This window comes from Prunus mume, linkage group LG6 (assembly GCF_029339155.1).
Source record: "Prunus mume cultivar Tortuosa linkage group LG6, ASM2933915v1, whole genome shotgun sequence".
Lineage (NCBI taxonomy): Eukaryota > Viridiplantae > Streptophyta > Magnoliopsida > Rosales > Rosaceae > Prunus > Prunus mume.
Window position 1 is genome coordinate 21076549 of NC_142703.1, and position 21259 is coordinate 21097807.

The 21259-nt window shown below is 40.8% G+C and overlaps 1 pseudogene across 1 annotated transcript; it reads left to right on the forward strand.

Moving 5' to 3' along the window:
• Positions 1-118: 118 nt before the first annotated feature.
• On the forward strand, positions 119-17682 carry LOC148916408 (uncharacterized; annotated as a pseudogene). Its single transcript, XR_016128060.1, has 4 exons — positions 119-1034; positions 1222-1276; positions 16211-16692; positions 17548-17682. The product of XR_016128060.1 is annotated as an uncharacterized LOC148916408 (transcript).
• The last annotated feature ends 3577 nt before the right edge of the window (positions 17683-21259 follow it).

Genomic DNA, 21259 nt, shown 5'->3' on the forward strand with positions numbered 1-21259 from the left:
TTTAATAATGGGGTGGCCAACTTTCTATTAGACGCATGTATACCTAAACTTTAGCCTAATTACAAAGACTTCTACAACAACAATTATTTTACAAACTATGTAGGTCATCGCCCCTCTAGCGTTTACTAGAATTTTTTAAGCACCTCTTCTTTGAGAGAGCTCTGGTTGGATTGTTATTGGGAATGTTTTTCTTTCTTCCTTTTATATAGTTAATCACTTTGCCTTCATCCTTCAAAATGTGTTCTCTACTGTCCATCAACTCTAGCTCATCTCAACCAAAACTAGCTTTATGCAACTCTTTTCTAGCTATTTCAGCACTAATCCTACTATCTTTTTATATATTTTTCTTTGACAAATTACACAATTACTAACCTTCAAATCTCTTGGAAGCCTTCAAGCAAAGCTGTCCGGCAGCTAATACAAGTTGCCCTAGTCCCCCTACCTCCTACCAATCTAAACCACATTGTGGTCGGAATTGTTGGCTCCATGAACACATGGAAGAAGAAGAAAGCACACACAGAAGCATGGTGGAAACCTAACGTTACCTCTTTTTAGATCGAGCTCCTACGCTGGAATTTCTACCATGGCCTTCATCTGCTCCTCCTTTTCGAGTCAGTGAGGACATCACAGGATTCGAAGTGTACCCAAAAATTGTGAGGCCAAACCAAGTACGAATAATACGTACAATTTTGGAGACATTCAGAGAGGGTGACAAAGATGTGAGATGGTATGTAATGGCGGATACCATCCTTTTTGTTGATAACTTAGTTGAGGTTCTTGCAAAGTATGACCACACTGAGTACTATTACATTGGTTCCAGTTCGGAATGTATTAAGTCTAACTTCGATTTTTCCTTCGATATGGCGTTTGGCGGCGGCGGTTATGCTTTGAGCTACCCGTTGGTGGCAACATTGGCAACAAAGTTGGATGAGTGTATTGAGAGATACCCATACTTGCGGGTCAGTGATTTTATGTTACATTCATGTTTGGCTGATTTAGGAGTCGCTCTAACTCAAGAAAAGGGGTTTCACCAGGTAATTAATCACCTCTTACCCGTCAAAAACTAATAAGTAGTCGTATTTTGTCGCAAATTAATAAGTAATCTTCTTGCTGTATTGAGAGAACATAAAACATTAAGATATTAATTAACAACCTAGAATTAATAAGTAGTTGTAGTTTAAAACACATGTTCTGAGTCCATTTTTGTGTTTGTAATTACAGATCGATCTCCATGGTGACATATCAGGTCTTCTATCATCTCATCCACAATCTCCTTGTTAGAAAACTCAGACTATGATCTGATTTATTTGGATTATTGGTAGAAGGAGCTCAGGTGAGAAGAGAAAACAAAGAGAGAGCTTGGAGAGGAAGATGAGAAAAATTGGATCTATTCTCTCACTTAGTCACGCACAAGCTGTGCAGTACAATAACCGTTTGGGAATAGTATATTCCCTGATTACATCATTCAAATCTAACCATCAATTTAACTATCCTATGAGATAGCAACACTTGGCATAATTTGATACAACTAAGAATACATCTTAGCTGTCCATTGGACTGTGATCCAATGGTTCTCACTTAAGTCAATACAAATACTCAGCTAATACACTTATACTTTAACACTCCTTTCTAAGTGTTTAGCTGAAATGACTCCAAGCTTGCTCCTTAGATATTCAAACTGATCTCTTGCCAGCGCCTTAGTAAAGATATCTGCATTCTGCTCTCCAGTTCTGCAGTATAACAAATCAATCTCACCATTTTGCAAAGCATCCCGGATGAAATGAAATCTTCTGTTTATATGCCTTGTCTTGTGATGATATACAAGATTCTTTGTTATTACTATTGCTGAAGTGTTATCACAAAAAATTTGGGTAACTTCAACTTGTTCGTCACCAAAATCAGATAGAACAAACCTCAGCCAGACTGCTTGTCTTTGTAGCTTTATTGCACTAATATGTTCCGCCTCTGCTGTGGATAGAGCTACACTGCTTTGCTTGACTGATGCCCAAGAGAAAACACCTGATCCAAGATGAAAAGTGTGGGAACCGAATTAAATCATACCCTAGGTCAAATAATTCCTTTCATTTGGGGATTATTTGACCTAATTGGGAATTACTCAACCTAATTGAGAATTACTCAATTTAATTGAGGATTACCTAATTAAATTGAGAATTGATTTGATTCCTACCCCAATTTCCAATTAAATGAAGAGTTACATAATTAAATTATGATTTGATTTGATACCTACCACAATTAGGGATTTGATTTACCCTAATAAATCTAATTCCTAATTAAGCAAATCAATTCCAAATCGGGGAGGAATAATTCCTTTCCATCTACGGAATTATTCCTCTGAAACCTTAGCCTCCGGGACCACTATAAAAGGATGGCCACACACAAAGGTGAAGGTACGTCTAAATTCCTACTGAAACTCTGTAGAAATCATTTCTCCAAAACCCTAGCCACTATATTCTTTCTCTCTCTGACACAAGGCTCCGGCCACCACACACGGCTCTGGCCACCTGGTTTTCCTTGAAATACCCTACCTAACTTAGGCATCGGAGGGCCTTTGGCCAACACCCCTGGTGTGGTCCTTTTACCCCTATTTGTTTTTCAGGGAGAAAGAGAAGTGGAGAAGACGAAGGAATCTTAGGCGAATATTCTTGTGGGACGAAATTTGCTCCCACAAATTGGTGCTTTCATTGAGAGTACGAGATATATTCAAAGCGTGCTCCAAATCCATCTTTTACACATTTTTTCAAACAACCATAGTTGATACAAGACGTACGAAGAGTAACGCGACCACAACGGGCCCATCTCATGGTTTCGTGGTGGAAACCTCAATGCAACCGCACGGAATCGTGGCTGCCAATGAATTGTAGCCGTCTTCTAGTGCTTTGCAGCCGCCTTTTGCTGGAATTCCGAACAGCCGCCACATCACCTCGGGACCTCCACAGCCTTGCGATCGCCGATTGCGGCTGATCGCCTCTCTGTCCGCCATCGAACATAGTAGCAACCACACCACTCAACAAGGATTTGCTGCATAGCCCCACGGCTACTCCGACGTCGTCCCAGTCTTGGAGCAGATCCATTCTCTCCCTCCTCTACTATCACACTTGACCAAGGTCTAAAATATCGGGAGTTTCGGAAATATCGGTGGTCCAAAAACACGGATATATCGATGGAAATATCGAGAAAATATCGATATTGATGGAAATATCGAGAAAATATCGATATCGATGGAAATATTGAGAAAATATCGATATCGATAAAAATTGAATAAATATCACGGAAATTATGAGAAAAACTTGGAAATTTTTATTGAAACTTTAGAGGATGTTTACTTAGTCAATTGTCTATTACTTTATCACAAAAAATTGAAGGAAATGCATGGCATGGTGGGTTTGAGTGATTTAAGTTGATTATGCAGCGACCTAACAAACACTGTGACTTTAGAAAATATGTAGTAATTAGTGAAAGAAAATTAAGCACACCATAATTTTTTAGTTATAATAATTTACTTCAATATATTACACTTGATACATATGATAAAATATATGAGCTTAACCAAAAATACAAAGATAAAATGTATGAGTAACTTAGTACAACATAGAAAGAATTCCTATTAAAATTCAGACTTAGTATCACATATAATGAACAATATTAAAACTCGAAGTGAATAATAATAAAACTCCATAATATATAACAACAACAAAATACTACTCTATTATAAAATAATAAATAACATTAAATATATGCTTAAATTTATTCTTAGGGAATTTTTTTAATATGAAAATTTATCTTAGATAATATTAGCTTGCAGACATTTTTAAAGACCTTATAAATATTACAAGTTGAAGGTATTAACACAAACTCAGTGAGTTGGATAAGCGTTGTGGCTTTGATGAGAAAGGAGGGTTCGAATCCTTTGTGCGCAATATGGAGAATTTTCAGCATTTTTCTGGTCTTTTTCGGTTTCATATCGCGATATCATCGATATTATCTATAATATCGCGATATATTGCCCAAATAAAGCATGAAAAATGTTGAAATTATCGTCCACGATATTATCGCGATAATATCGACGAAATTATCGATAAATTGACGATATATATATGGAAAGGTGCCAAAATATCGTTGCCCCAAAAAAATGATATTTATATCGATTTTTCATACAAAGGTGGAATGACCAACTCCGAGGTCAGTTGATTGCTCGCCCTTTACCAACGAGGTGGAATGAGCTCCGCCGGCGGTTTACAACGCCATCCATCACTCCATTCAAGGGGACTTTGACCTAAAAGCCATTTAAGGCAATTCAAGAGCGCCATGATCCTGTACAAGCGCACGACGCCTTGATGTGCAAAGTGTTTGTGACGACTCTGCGATGAGCAGCTTAAGATTGGTTCCACACTCTACCGTCCGCGTCGATAAGCAACTTTAAGGAGTTCACCCTCATTTTCATGAAGGAGTACACCTCCTATAAGACTGTCAGAAAGCATGCGGACCACCTGTTCAACCTACACAAGAAGCGGATGAGTCTCTACGAGACTACCTGAGACGCTTTAAGGCTGAGAAGACTAACATCATAGGATGCAATGACCAAGTTGCATCTTCAACTTCAAGGAGTTGGCCATAACTCCAAGCCAAACCTTGGCGGAAGTGTTCTCGACGGCAGAGCGCTACGCACTTTGGGACGATGATCGTATCGCTACGAAGAAAGACAACAAGCAAGTTGACCACTCGACAAAGCAGGCAAGCCAAAAATGCAACAAGTTCGAGTAAAAAGCCCGGGATAAGCGCAGATCGCGACCCCAAGAGGGAAGCTCAGAAACAAGGACCTTCACCTAGTTTGCTATCCCGATTCACTAGATCTTTGCACAAGTGAAGGACAAGCCGTGGGTGAGAAGGCCACCACCCATAAGGGGAGACCCCTTTAAGAGGGACACCAATAAGTAATGCGTATTCCACGAAGAGCAAGGTCATTACACCAACAACTGCAATGCCTGGAAAAGGCACTTGAAGGAGCTGGTCGAGAAGGCCATTGCACGAATTCGTCGTAAAGAAGGCCATCCAGCAGATCGAGGATCGCGATGCAATTGCCAAGGAACCTCCCCAAAAGGTCATTCGAATCAACACCATTCTAGTTGACTCCCAGGAGTTCGAGCTGACCACCAATGAGGGCAAGAGAAAGATCGCGTAGGCGACTTATGTCTCTAAAGTCACAACAGGAGTACCAGTCATTGTGGATACACCTATTATCGGCTTCCAAAAGAAGGACTTGATCGGGCTTGACTTGCCACATAATGACGCCCTAGTCATCTGCATCCAAATTGAACAAGTTGTGATCGAGCGAGTTCATGTAGATGAGGGCAGCATAGCCAACATCCTGCAACTATCTATTATCCAACAGATGGGATTAGAGCCCAAGATTAGCAAACTTGCCAGATTGCTCACCAGCTTCAATGGGGCCACGTCAATCACTATTGGAACGAACTGTTGGAGCGATTGACCTTGGCGTCCACTCACCCCCGGTGGTGCGCCGCAAACCTTCATGGTCATCGGCGAGATCTCTTCTTACAACGGAATTTTAGGCCGACCGTGGATCGGCAAGATCGAGACCATCACATCGCCTTACACGGAAGATCCGCTACCCCATCCTTGGGGTAGGATCGGCGATCAACGATGACCAAGCCATGACAAGGAGATGCACGGCCCAAGGGCTCAAGAAGAACAAGCGATTGCAGTTCACACGAATGCAAGGCGACAATGAGGCGAGCGCTCCTATTGGAACGTCAATCACTATTGGAACGAATCGCTTGGAACGATCGACCTTGGCGTCCACTCACCCCCGGTGGTGCGCTCGCAAACCTTCATAGTCATCGGCGAGATCTCTTCTTACACGGAATTTTAGGCCGACCGTGGATCGCAAGATCGAGACCATCACATCGCCTTACACGGAAGATCCGCTACCCCATCCTTGGGGTGGGATCGGCAGATCAACAGATGACCAAGCCATGGCAAGAGATGCACGCCCAAGGGCTCAAGAAGAACAAGCGATTGTAGTTCACACCGGTAATGCAAGTGACAATGAGGCGAAGCGCTCTAGCGGACAAGCAAGCTGAGCGGGAATGGAGTTGCTACCTCTCAATAGCAATTAAGGAGTCAGGGATCAAGGCGAGGAATCAGCCCTAAGACTCCCGAAAAGGTTGGAAGTCGAGGATGACGTCGAGTTAGTACCTCCTGATCTTGACCAGCTAGATAGAAAACGCAAATCTGCTCGCCCGAATCCAAACAAGAAGGATCGAGATGAGGGAATCCTCTCGGAAGGCTCCCTTGAAGAAGGTTGAAAGCTTGAAGAAGACGTTGAGTTAGTACCCCTCGATCCTGAACAGCCATACAAGAAAGTACGGATCGGCTCGCACCTAAGCCCGAAGATGGAGCTGACCACCTTCCTCCAGAACAACAAAGACATGTTTGCGTGGTCGCCATCTGACATGCCTGGTATCGACTCAAACATCATCTGTCATCGGCTCAATGTCAACCCTGCTAGCAAGCCCATGGTGCAAAAGAGACACAACTTCGCTCCCGAGCGAGTCGCAATCATTGAAGCCGAGATCAACAAGCTTCTAGCTGCTGGTTTCATTGAAGAGGTCTTCTACTCGGAATGGCTAGCCAACGTTGTTTTGGTGGCAAAACAAGAAAAGGGTAAGTGGAGAATGTGTGTCGATTACACCTACCTTAAAAAAGCATGCCCAAAGACAACTTCCCATTGCCGATGATCGACCAGCTCGTGGATTCAACTTTCGGCAACCAGTTGCTCAGCTTCATGGACTCCTACTCCTGTTATAATCAAATTATGATGTACGACGATGAGAAAGCAAAGACCTCTTTCATCATCAAGAGGGGGACCAACTGCTACAAGGTCATGCCCTTTGGGCTGAAGAACGCAAGAGCAACCTACCAAAGGCTCGTGAATAAAATTTTCAAGGAGTAGATCGGCAGAACCATGGAAGTCTACGTGGACGATATGCTGGTCAAAGCCTCCAAGTGGGCAGACCACCTTAAAAACCTCGTCGAGGCACTCGACCTTCTCCGCCAAGATCGCATGAAGTGAATCCAAGTAAATGCACATTCGGTGTATCATCCGACCGATTCCTGGGATACTTAGTCACACAACGAGGTATCGAGGCACACCCGTGCCAAATCAAAGCCATTCTCGAGATGTAGTCGCCTTCCACAGTGAAAGAAATACAAAGTCGACGGGCAGGGTAGCGACCCTCAACCAATTCCTCTCAAAATCTACCGAAAAGTGCAGACCATTCTTCAAAGCTTTGAAGAAGGGACAAAAAGATAAGTGGGACGAGAAGTGCGAAGCAGCTTTCCAGAATCTAAAGACTTACCTCACTTCACCTCCCATGCTCTCAAAGCCAGTTCCTGGTGAAGACTTGTTCGTGTACTGGCAAAGTGTCCAACTCGACCGTCAGCTCAACTCTCATCCGAGAAGAACTTGGGGCCCAACATCCGATATTCTACACATCAAAAGCTCTCCTTGATGCAGAGACTCGCTACTGAAAATTGGAGAGCTCATTTTGGCCCTTGTAGTTTTTGCAAGAAAGTTGCGACCCTATTACCAAGCTCACCGAGTCATCATCATGATCAACTTTCATTTGAGATCAATCCTCCACAGCCCTGATGCTTCTCAGCGACTCATGAAGTGGGCTATAGAGCTAAGCCAATACGACCTCCTCTACCAGCTCAAGGCTGCAATAAAAGCCTAAGCCTTGCAAGACTTTGTTCCAGAATTCACATCATCGCCAAGAAGAGAAGTCGGCAAAAAGAAGGAAAGTTCGAGAGCAGACAAGACCTTCGCTAAACCTGACCAACCCGAGACATGTGGCGATTGCGCATAGATGGAGCATCGAACCAAAAAGGAGCTGGAGTAGGCGTCGTCATCATCACCGGATAGAACAACATTTAGAGCAAGCTATCACGCTTGGCTTCCCGGCTTCAAACAACGAGGCGAGTATGAGGCATTGCTTGCTGGCTTGAGCTTGGCGGAGGAGCTATCAATCAAAAAACTAGCCATCTACTCAGATTCCCAACTGATCATAAGTCAAGTCTCGGGAGAATACATGGCGAAGCACCCGAGGATGATCTTGTACCTTGACAAAGTCCAAGAGCTGTTGAAGGCGTTCCCCAACTTCACCATCCGGCCAAGTGCCCCGGCGAGATCGAGTGGATACCCAATTTAGAAGCTCCATCCGGTGAGACTGATGCAGATCGGCGAGGATCTTAGCTGGCAAGACCCCATCATTGACTACTTAGTGAAAGAAAACCTGTCCGAGCCGAAAAATCAAGCGAAGGTGCAAGATATTACATGAAAGGCGGCACACTTACCCGCAGATCATACTCCTAGCCTCACCACACTTGCATCAAGTACTCGCAAATGCTCGAGGTTCTCTGCAAAATACACGACGGTGAATGTGGAAATCACGCAGCGGATCGCTTGCTCGAAGGCTCTCAAGATCGGCTATTTCGGCCTACCATGTGCCAAGACTCCAAGGAGTATGCTCGAAGATATGATCGATGCCAACGCTACAAACCGGTCCCTAGCCTGCCAATGAGGAATACCATCCACAGAACAGTCCATGGCCATTCATACAGTGGGCCATTGACTTGGTGGGACTGTGCCAACAGCACCTGCCAAGAAAGAGATGATGATCGTTGCCACTTATTACTTCACCAAATGGATCAAGGCCAAAGCTTTATCCTCTACCAAGGAAGCTGATGTTGAGCGGTTCATCTAGAAGAACATCATTTGCAAATTCGGTTGCCCGCAATCGATAGTCACCTATAATGGTACATTCGTAGGCGACAGATCACCGCATCTTTACGGTATGCTATCAAACAACACTGTCAACTCTCGGATACCCGCAAGGCAATGGCCGAGCAAAGGCATCCAACAAGATTGTGTTGGATTGCCTGAAGAAAAGACTGGAGGGTGCAGAAGGAAAATGGGTCGACGAGCTGCCAGAGTCCTATGATCTTATTGCACAACCAAACGGAGATCGACTGGAGAGACACCATTTTCCTTAGCCTATGGGACAGAAGCAATCATTCCCCCACACGTCACAATCCCTTCCATGAGCATTGAGATGGGTAGTCTTGACCAAAACTACAAGCAGATGAAAGTCAACCTTGATATGCTCGAATAAGAACGAGAAAAGGCCATTGTTCGAGTCTCAGCCTACCAGCAGCAGTTGACATCCTACTACAATAAGAAGGCCAAGATCAGATAGTTTTGACCTAGAGACCTTGTGCTCAGGAAAACTTTCGTTACAGCCCTAACACAAGGGTAAAAGAAGATGAAGCCAAACTAGGAAGGCCCCTATGTGATCACCGATCTGGGGCAGAGGAAGTTACACCCTCGACACTCGGGAAGGAAATTCGAGACAATGGAATGCCCACCACCTTGGAGATACTATCCATGAAACTCTTAAGCTTACCGGCTCTTAGCGGCGACAAGCCTTACCTCCATTACACAAGCTTCTCGAAGCACAAACTCAATAGAGTCTTTTTCAAGCATTATGTCCCCGACATAAGCACGCAGGCGACGAGCCTTATCTTTATTGCAAACAAGCGCTTATCGAAGCACAAACTCAATGAAGTCTTTTTCAAGCGATATGTCTCCGACATACGCATGCAGCCGACAAGCCTCACCTCCATTGTAAACAAGCTGCTCCTCGAAGCACAAACTCAATGGAGTCTTTTTCAAGCATTATGTCCCCAACATACGCACAGGCGTGAGCTTTATCTCCATTGCAAAGTTGCTCCTCAAGCACAAACTCAATGGAGTCTTTTTCGAGCATTATGTCCTCGACATACGCTCGCAGCGACAAGCCTCACCTCCACTGAAGGCAAGCTACTTCTCAAGCACAAACTGATGGAGTCTTTTTCCAGCATTATGTCCCCGACATACGCTCGCAGGCGACAAGCCTCACCTCCACTTAAGGCAAGCTACTTTACGAGTACAAGCTCAATGGAGTATCTTTCAAGTGCTATGTCTCTAAACATACACTTACGAGATATAACGAGAATTGAAGTTTGAAAGACAACTGAAAATTTTGTAGCAAAGTGGCCAACCAGCACCATCTACTCAACGGCCTCACCTGCGCTCCTTCGCATCTAGTCTAGCCTTATCAGCTACGCCACCTTGGGAGTTGTCTTCCTCCGTTGCAACTTCATCTGCTATCTGCTTCTTCAACTCGCTTCGCATCCACAACATTGCTCTGCTCACTTTGAGCAGGGGGCAGGTCAAGATAAATATGTTTACCGTCTTCATGTTCGAGAGGGCAACAAGGAGAAGCACTATTCCTGCAATCCAAGTATCCCACTTGTACGCATTAGCAACAATCTCATGCTTGGATGCCTTTGTGGCTTCAACATGAGCGTCGAATTTGACCAGGGAGCTATCACCAACTTCGGATCGGCAGTTCACGCAACTTAAGGACTCTTTGCTCGAGCGGATGACTCTTTAGCTCTTTTGGCCATAACTTGCAACATTGAGTCGGCGCTTGACTCTTTGTGGTTTTGCAGACGAGTCATGATTGCTAGACAAAGTACAGTCCTCTTAGTTTGATCCTATGATCGGAACAAGCAACTCAAACCTCGCTTCTCAACAACCTCCTCACAGGGTAGATCATGGGTTTTAGGTAGTTCGGCGAATACCGAGCAGAATATCCCGGACCTCCTGCATGGCATTGATCTTTTTCTGTTCGTGTTGATGAGGCGCTTGATCCTAGCAGATGAAGAAGCAACTCCCATAGAGACATTCTCAGCAAATGAGACCCCCTTACGGAAGACTTGCTAGTGGAAGAATGAAAAAGCTTAGTCGAGGACCCCGCTCAACTGGCGGATCATCTAGGTCCGAGCCATGCAGCTCCCATCTTTCAACATCTTGGTGAGGGTAGACCACCAGCCTCCTTTCGATGTTCACTTAGCAACAAGCGCAATCCACAGAACCTGGCGAGGATGTTCAAAGCTTGATGAACATTGGTTGTGTTCGGGCCGAGATCGAGCTTATTGTGGATGTCATTTTCTACAACCAGGAGACAGAAGTCAGTCAGACACATAGCAAATAATTCCATGGCAACTATAGCAGATCAAAGGGATGCAACTTACCATCACAATTGGTGAGAGGAATGAGTGGATAGTCGCCATCCTCCCCTACCCATCTGCCGCTGACTTCCAACATGTCCGTGCTCCACACATGATCACCTTAACTCATACTGTTCCTAGTTCGTGACACAAAAAGAAGAAGGAATTGAAGCAGTTTGGATCAACCACAAATAAGCCGACACAAACGCCACTGCTCCAATGCAGCGGCTTGACTCTAGCCGATTCTGGACAGCCCAAGTCAAAAGACCAAAGTGGCAAGTCAAAGACCTCTTCCACTTAGAAGCCCAAGTCCAAGAAGAAAGCCCAGATTACAGCTGGACAGCCCAACAGATAATTCACATCTCCTACATGCCACCACGTGCCATACAGTAAGCTGGGGGGCATTTGTGGAATCGAATTAAATCAGACCCTATCTCAAATAATTCCTTCCATTTGAGGATTATTTGACCTAATTGGGAATTACTCAACCTAATTGGGAGTTACTCAATTTAATTGAGGATTACCTAATTAAATAGAGAATTGATACCCCAATTCCCAATTAAATGAAGAGTTACCTAATTAAATTAGGATTTGATTTGATACCTACCACAATTAGGGATTTGATTTACCCTAATAAATCAAATCCCTGATTAAGCAAATCAATTCCAAATTGGGGAGGAATAATTCCTTTCCATCTACGGAATTATTCCTCTGAAACCCAAGCCTCCAAGACCACTATAAAAAGATGGTCACACACAAAGGTGAAGGTACGTCTAAATTCCTACTGAAACTCTGCAGAAATCATTTCTCCAAAACCCTAGCCACCATATTCTTTCTCTCTCGACACAAGGCCAACACCCCGGGTATGGCCCTTTACCCCGATCTGTTTTGCAAGGAGAAAGAGAAGTGGAGAAGACGAAGGAATCTTAGGCGAATATTCTTGTGGGACGAAATTTGCTCCCACAAAAAGCATAGCCAGAAGTACTGCTCATATCATCTTCACATCTTGACCAATCACTATCACAATATCCAACAAGCATTGCTTCTTTTCCCTTCTCATATGCTATGCCATAGTCAAGAGTACCTTGAATGTATCTAAGTATTCTCTTGGCAGTCCCCATATGCTTCCTTGTAGGTCCATGCATATATCTAGCTAAGAGACTTGCAGCAAACATGATATGTGGCCTTGTTGCTGTCATATATAATAAGCTTCCAACTATCTGTCTGTACACCCTTTCATCAACTTGTTCACTTCCATCCTCCTTTGATAATTTCTCATTCATAGCAAGTGGAATTGCAACCGCTTTACAATCTTTGAAACCAAACTTGTCCAATCATGTTCTTGCATATTTTTTCTGATGCAAGAAGATGTAGGACTCAGCTTGTATCTCACCTAAACCAAAAAAATGGTGCAATAATCCGAGATCAGTCATTTCATATTTCTTCATCATTTCAGTTTTAAAACTCATCACCAATTCTTCTGAACTTCCTGTGTAGATAATATCATCTACATATAGAGAAACTATGAGAATTCCACTTTCAGCAGTTTTCACATATAATGTAGCCTCACTAGGACTTCTCTGAAATCTTGCAGCTGTGAAATATGAGTTGATTTCTTCATACTAAGCTCTTGGAGCTTGTTTAAGACCATACAAGGCCTTCTTGAGTCTATAAACTCTATCTTCCTTGTCTTTAATCTCAAATCCTGAAGGTTGATTCACATACACTTCCTCATGTAGCACTCCATTTAAGAATGTCGACTACACATCTAATGGAACAGCTGCCACCTTCTTTGAGCAGCTAAAGCAATTAATGTTCTAATTGTATCAAGTCGAGCAACTGGTGCAAATGTCTCGTTGAAGTCTATTCTAGGCTTTTGAGTGTACTCTTTAGCTACTAGTCTTGCTTTGTTTTTCTGAACTAACCCATCAAGATTTAGCTTGACTTTATAGATCCATTTGACTCCAACTATAGGCTTTTAGATGACATTTTTACCAACTCCCAAGTATGATTCTTCTCAATCATCTCAAGCTCAGTTTCCATGGCCTTTTTCCATGATGCATCTTTGATAGCTTCTTCAAAAGTTTCTGGTTCAATGATACATATATTGCATCTCTCATATACCTCTTTAAGACTTTTGTATTTCAATGGAGTATGATCAATATCATGCGACCCTGTGTCAACTGCAAATTCTTCTTCATTGTCTTCTAATAACACATCATTTTCAACTGAGTTTTCTGCTTGCATCACAGTTGTGTCATTGATCCCTTTCTCCTTTTCAGACACCATTTCGGTAAGTGGAATGGACACACTGCATTCTTGCTGTGCATTCCAATCCCAACTAGCATCTTCATTGAATACCACATCTCTTGAGATAATCACCTTTCCAGTGGTAATATTATACAGTTTATACCCCTTCTCACAACTGCCATATCCTAGAAACACACACCTTTTGCTTGCCAAGTCCAGTTTTTGTCTCTGTTGGTTTGGAACATGTGCATAACACAGAGAACTAAACACTCTTAAGTGTTTAAGTCTTGGTTTTCTTCCACTATAGGCTTCAAATGGCGTTTCCTTGTCCAAAGCTTTAGTTGGACATCGATTTAGAATATACATTGCAGTATTAACAGCTTCTGCCCAAAACTCAAGTGGCATTCTCTTCTCAAACATCATACACTTAGCCATCTCCACTATGGTTCTGTTCTTTCTCTCAGTCACACCGTTCTGCTATGGTGAATATGCCACTGTAAGCTGCCTCTCCATCCCCATTTCATCACAAAATCTATTAAACTCATTAGAGGTATACTCTCCCCCTCTGTCACTTCTCAATTTCTTAAGCTTATAACCACTTTGCAATTCAACAGTAGCCTTAAACTTCTTAAACACAGTTAATACCTCAGATTTGTATCTCAAGAAATAGATCCAACACATTCGAGTACAGTCATCTATAAAGGTAAGAAAATACATGTGTCCTGCTTTTGTAAAAGTTTGCATTGGTCCACACACATCAGTGTGTACCAATTCTAGTGGAGTTGTGACCCTGCTGGTTGCTTCTTTTGGAAAAGACTTCCTGCAATGTTTTCCAAAAGTACACCCCTCACACATTTCACTTGTATTTTTAATTTCTGGCAGACCGAGTACCATATCTTCATTCTGCAGTAGATTCAAGCTTTGGAAGTTTAAGTGTCCTATTCTCCTATGCCAAATCAATGTTGATTGACTTATGCTTGCTTTTAGAGCAAAATGTAAGTCTGTTTGAAGTTTCAAAGGAAAACTTCTATTTCCCTTCATTTGCACCCTAGCCACCAGATTAGAGAGTGAGCAATCATCATAAATTTCTGCCTTGTTATCTCCAAAAATTAGGAAATATCCATGCTCCATCATCTGTCCAACACTGAGTAGGTTTTCCTTGAGACCAGATACTAATAGCACCTCCTTAATATATCTTTTTCCCATCTTAGTTTCAACCGTCAAGCTTCCTTTTCCAATAACATTGACCAACTGTCATGTCCCCATTGCAACTTTTACCGTTATACTCCTATCAATATCAGTCAAAACATCTTCTCTACCAGTCATATGGTTACGACACCCACGGTCCAAATACCATACATCTTCCATGGACCTTTTGTCAGCTGCATTATTGACATAGAACACATTTGGTGTAGAGGTTACCTGAGCAGCATACTGAAGTTGCTGCACTGGTTTCTTGCTATAGCAGTCTTTTGCTATGTGGCCAAACTTGTCACAGTTATAGCATTTTGGCTTGCCATTGAATCGACACTCTCCAAAATGCAATTTCCCACAATGCTTGCAAGAATTTTTAGTTCCATCAGCAGGTTTGTTATCCCACTTTTTGCCCTTATCCTTCCAATTCTTCTGATGCTTGCTATTCTGATTTCCAGTGACCTTAGCTGATTAGGAATCTACATTCAGACTAGCAAAAGCCTTCTGAGTCTTGTTCTCATGATGTCTCTCCAACCTTTGTGCATAGCTTTTCAATGAGGCAACCACCTCTTGAACCTCAATTGCACCTAGATCCCTCGAATGCTTAATTACAGAACAAATAGGATCATACAAAGGCAACAGACTAATTAATATTTTCTGCACAATTCTTTCTCTAGAAAACTCTTCTCCATAGCCTCTCATTTGATTTATCAGATCAAACAATTTTGTAAGATAAGCAGATAATGATTCATCCTCTCTCATTCTAGTATATTCAAATTCTCTACGGAGACTTTGTAACTTGACACTCCTTACCTGCTTATCACCATGAAATTCTTGCTTAAGACCATTCTTCATGAGAAATCCTAGGGAAGATTCTCATCAGAAACTGCTCCCTAAATCAGCCCCAAAGCCTTAGCATCTTTCATCAGGATCTCAGTGAGAATCATCTTCCCAGCACCACTCGATTCCTCTTTTTCTTTCTTCTTCTCATCAGATTCATCGGCACCCTTCGAATATGAGCTCTCTATCCCTTTCTCAACAAGTTCCCATTACCCATGAGATTTGAAAATAGTTTTCATTCTTAGGCTCCAAAACTCATAGTTCTCACCATTGAAGATCGGAGCTCGTAGCTCACCACCTCCAGACCCTGCCATATTAGACACAGATCTCCAAGAAAGCAAGGTCGTCAAAAAACGCAGCTCACTTTCTTCACAAATTCAAACGCCCAGCTTAAACAATCAAACCTGGCTCTGAGGCCATGTTAGAAAACTCAGGCTATGATATGATTTATTTGGATTATTGGTAGAAGGAGCTTAGGTGAGAAGAGAAAACAAAGAGAGAGCTTGGAGAGGAAGACGAGAAAAATTGGGTCTATTCTCTCACTTAGTCACGCACAAGCTGTGCAGTACAATAACCGTTTGGGAATAGTATATTCCCTGTTTACATCATTCAAATCTAACCATCAATTTAACTATCCTATGAGATAGCAACACCTGGCATAATTTGATACAACTAAGAATACATCTTAGCTGTCCATTGGACTGTGATCCAATGGTTCTCACTTAATTCAATACAAATACTCAGCTAATACACTTATACACCTCTCCTCTCCTCTCCCTCCACCACATTGACACCATAGACGCGATATTCCCCTTCATGAGCCGCTCTGAGTCCATTAACCACCTCATGAGGCCAGCAAAAGTTGACCCTTCTCGTCTTCTTCAACAAATCATCTGCTACCACAGACCAAGCAATTGGTCTTTCTCAGTCTCATGGGGCTATTCTGCTCACATTTATGATAATATAATTCCCCTGAGCATTTTACGGAGACCCCTCGAGACATTTAGGCCTTGGAAGAACACAAGACCGCCATTCTACATGTTCAACACCCGGCTAACTTACAATGATCCATGTCAAGCTCCTCATCTGTTTTCCTTTGATTCTATTGATGAGAATGTTAAAGGAGACCAAACTGTTACAACTTATTCACGAACAGCTGCACGTGGTTTGCCACCTTGTTCTTCAAGTGGAAACCACTCGGCGGATTTTATCACCAAAATTCAGGTTACTTTGCCTGCAATACGTTTGGAGGTCAGCTTTTAATTTGTCACTGCCTTTCATGAGTACAAGTATATATTATATAGTGCTTGAGCGATAACCAGCTGGTAAGTCAATATAGCGCTAACCATTCGGGCTCCTTCTATTCTACAATGTCATCTCTTGATCCCATCGTTACTGGCGGACCTAGAAATTTTTTAGTTGAGGTGCAATTTTGAAAGGCTAAAAACTCTTTGTGGATTGAACATCTAAGGCTTTTTATCTAGATTGACTTTAGGTCACTTCATGCATTCATATCATACATGAAAAATTGTTTTATGTAAAAATATTGACTAAGTATGAAAAATGATTTTTCGGAATAATAATTTTCTTAAGATAATTTTTGGCGGCTTTTACTCCTTACACATCAAATAAGAAAATTTGATTTTATGGGATTTTATTGTGAAGAATATATTGACTTAATGAGCTATCATTTTTAGCCTAAATTGTATTTTGCACTAAAACCGATTTTTCATATTTTGATTTGGTGGGAATTTGATTTTCTAGTATTTTTATTTGAATCCAAATGGAGGATACTTCCTTATTTACATTGTAAACTTAAGTAAATGGAGTAATATAAAAATAAATGAAAGTAAAATGACAAAGACATTTAAAGACATTTAAATGTTGAAAATAGAAATAACGTAATCTGTACACCACCACCAGCTGAGCAAAGGGGCAATTTGAAGCACCTACAATGGTTTTTCCGATAAAGAGAGGTACAACTACACCTCCTTGTGCCTTAGTAGATCTGCCACATCGTGGTTCATTTTTTGCGTGATCGTTCTAAGTATATATATGTTTATACTTGTTCGTGTCTTATGTTGTTTATACTTTCTTACTTTTCAGGCCAGGGGGAAAGACTGCTGTGATATAGCATATGCACCTAACATTAACACTACTCAAGTTATATACAGAGCTTGCATGGAGGGTGAAATTATCGCCTAATTGTACAAAAAACGATGTTTATCACAACCGAAAAATGGAAAGGAAAAAAAAAATGAATATTTTGACATTTACCTTCATTAAAGATTGAATTCTTGAATGAAAATAAGTTAGTTAATTACTCTTGGACGTTAGTTTTAGTTTCAATTTTAGATAACAGTAATTCTACGGGCACCAACTATTATACCAATTTATTGATACTAACTGATGTGGCATGTAATATGACATGAACTTTTTTTAGGGTGCTATTAAACGAACCCTAAATTAACTGAGTGCACCTTTTGATCACCCTATTATTTAAATCAAAATATAATATTAACAAAGTACACCCTATTAATTTAACTACTAAAAATACCCTTGATACATCATAATACACTCTACCATACCACTAAACCAATTCGAAAACTGGCTGCCGAACAGTCCATCAGATGGAGGCAGCAGTTGTTTTCAAAGAGGGGACCACACTGACGAACTCTGCAATCATTTATCCGAGGATGCTAGGTAGAAGGACTTATGTCACCCATTGAATTCGTATCAATAATGTATGATTAAGAGTCCTGAGACAGAAAATCATAGTGAAGGCAGTGCGATAAGATTGCTTCATCTTTCAATCTTGGGTAATTGAATCCCCAGATCCCTGTTCACCCATTGCAATTCCTCCCAATAATAATTGGTTAATTGAAAATCATAGCACGTATTTGGTGATCAGCAGTTTTGATCTCTAACGTTTGTATACCAGAATTATATTATACAATCTATTATTACAAATAAATATTTAGTTGAAGCGTACTTTTTTTGTTTGCTTGCTTGTTCGATCTTGACTGGTTTCATTGCTTCATATCTTTGAGACGGAAAAAATGGGACACCATGGACGAGACGCAAACACGAAGCAGTTACTTATACGTCTTAGGGCCTATTTGATAATCATTTCAATTTTAGTTTTTATTTTTTATTTTTTGTGCTAGAGTATAGAGGAAAAAAAGGGTGAATGGAAGTAAGAATGAGAGTGGAGATGAGATTGAGAGGGAAGATAAGAGAAGAAGATGGGAGGGATGAGTAACAAAAGTGAAAACAAAATCTAAAAACTGAAATCTATTTAAAATTGTTTTCACTTTTGTTACTCCTCCCTCTCATCATCCCCTCTCATCCTCTCTCTCAGTCTCATGCTCACTCTCATTTTACTCTATACTCTAGTACAAAAAATGAAAACTAGAAACTAAAATTGAAATGGTTATCAAACAAACCCTTAGTTATCAATTTTGTACCATATTTTCCTTTTGATGCCTCCAACACCTCTTCGCATAATACTAACCATCCATTGCTATTGCTAATTTGCTATCTTCATTGGGTTTTTGCTTGCGTTTGATAAATGTTGAATATGATGAGTATGTTGTACTTATTAAAATTACATTTGTTTCACAATTCAATATATCTTTTTTGGTCATTTTATATTAGGGTAAATTAATAATTCAATAAATAGTTTGGTAATAGGATGTACTCAATTAATTTTAGGATTCGTTTAACAACACTCTTTTTTTATCTTCGGAAGTTACCTATTGTCTAGATAATTAAATACATATTTCAAGTTCATACCTTGAATTTGTTAAAGGAAACTTTGTACCCAACAAACAGGTATATCTTTGATATGCACCTCTACTTCAGGTAATACCTATTGAACCCAATACCAACCAATAGGTAAAGTTGGAAACAATGTCTCTCTACATTACTCGAAAATTGGGCAATAAGGACCTTTTTACAGAGACAGATACACAAACAGTCCCTAGAAAATGCTATTAGAACGAAATATTATATCTCCATCTCTAATAAACATCAAGGGACATAAAACAGTCCCTATTGTCACACTAGAGACATAAAATATTGTCATTACTACTCGTATTTTAAACGAAAGCACGTCAACACCACCATATATTGCGAAAAACAAAGTATAAAATTTTTCATTAGGCACGGATATAAGAAGCAGTGCCCACAACATGAGTCACGGAGTTGTAGCTAGGTAGTACCCATCCAAGTAGATACATGATTTGAGGGACTTGACCTCTCAACACATCGTTGAACACCGGAGATTGACCGAGCACGTTAAAGTTGTTTTGAGATCTCATAACTCTGAAAAAAGCATGTCAAACCCAGGTATATCAAATAATGCAACAACTTCCAGAATGATACTTTTTTCTCCTTTCCTATTCCCATAATCTCCTAGCCATGCGGTTGGGCAATTCTTCCACTTCTAATGCATGCAGTCGATGCTTCCAATCATGCCTGGGAAACCTCGAGCCTCAACTTTTTGTAGAAGCCTTTAGAGGTCCCTAGGCATAGGTTTGCAAAGGTAATCCCTTGTGTAGAGAATTTCGATTGCATCACAGAATCTGACTAAGCTTTCTAGGATAGTAGATTTCCCCATTCTTGCAATCTCATACACCTGGTCTACAGATGAGCAAAACGCTAGCATCCCTAAAGAAGCTGTAAGGTTTTGCTCTTGAAGAATACCCAAAACTTAGTAGCATCGTACTTCTGAAAGAAGTATGTGTCGTAATTACAAACATCATGCATGGTTTTATTGAAGAAATGGGGCTGCATTCTATATTGTCCTCGAAAATCAAAACTAGAGTACAACGAATTTGGGATAAAATAATCTTCCAAGAGATTCTTACCTTGAAAGTACCTACGTCTGTCCACATTCGGGCCACGGCCAGGTTGTGAACCACGATGGTGTTGGCTTGATTGATGGAGCATATCCACTGTCATGACAACTTGATCATCATCTTCTTCCCACTCCCTTTCTTCTTCAGCTCGTTTGAGCATTCTTTCTTTATTTTCTCGCTCGGCTTGTCCAACAACCTTTTCGTGTAAGACATTGAGAGTAGAATGTGTTTTCTAAAATCTTAGAAATGAAATGATAGAAAGGATATGGTGTGAAAGGTATGAGTTGAGGATGTGGTTTTATATAGGGATTTAGAAGACAGAGATGACACATGGTGCAATTGTAGCAACTGAAAATCTTATCCAAATATGAGGTTTGAATTTTATAATAAATATGGACATGTGGCAACTGAAAATCTTATCCGAAATATGAGATATGAATTTTATAATAAATATAGACACGTTGCAACCAAAAATCTTATCCAAATTAATTGTTAGTATAAAAAAAATAAATTTTTTTAAAGTAAATAGTAATTGCCATTCACCATGGCAATGGGTGGAAACACAACTTACCTTTTGAAAGGGCCAGCACTATTCACATAAATAGTAACAGGCATTGTCTTCCTTTGCCTTTACCGTGGCAAATAGGTGAAAATGCTCTTAATGAATGGATTTGCAATAATGTATCTCTAACTTGTCACATTATGCAAATCTTTCCTTTAATAAAAGAGGAACGTCCTGTAGAGAAACCTAAACCCACGTACGCATATCATGTCCTTATTGCAAAGAATAAGCTACGCCGAAAACTATTACGACATATAATTGTTCTCAAATAAATCGATGAATGGAAAGTTTTAATATGGCTAAAATTATTAAAATAACTTTTTAAATCAATAAACTTTCATTAATTTGTATCTGTTCATCTTTTTAATCTGTTTCGGATAGAGTTTAAGTTATT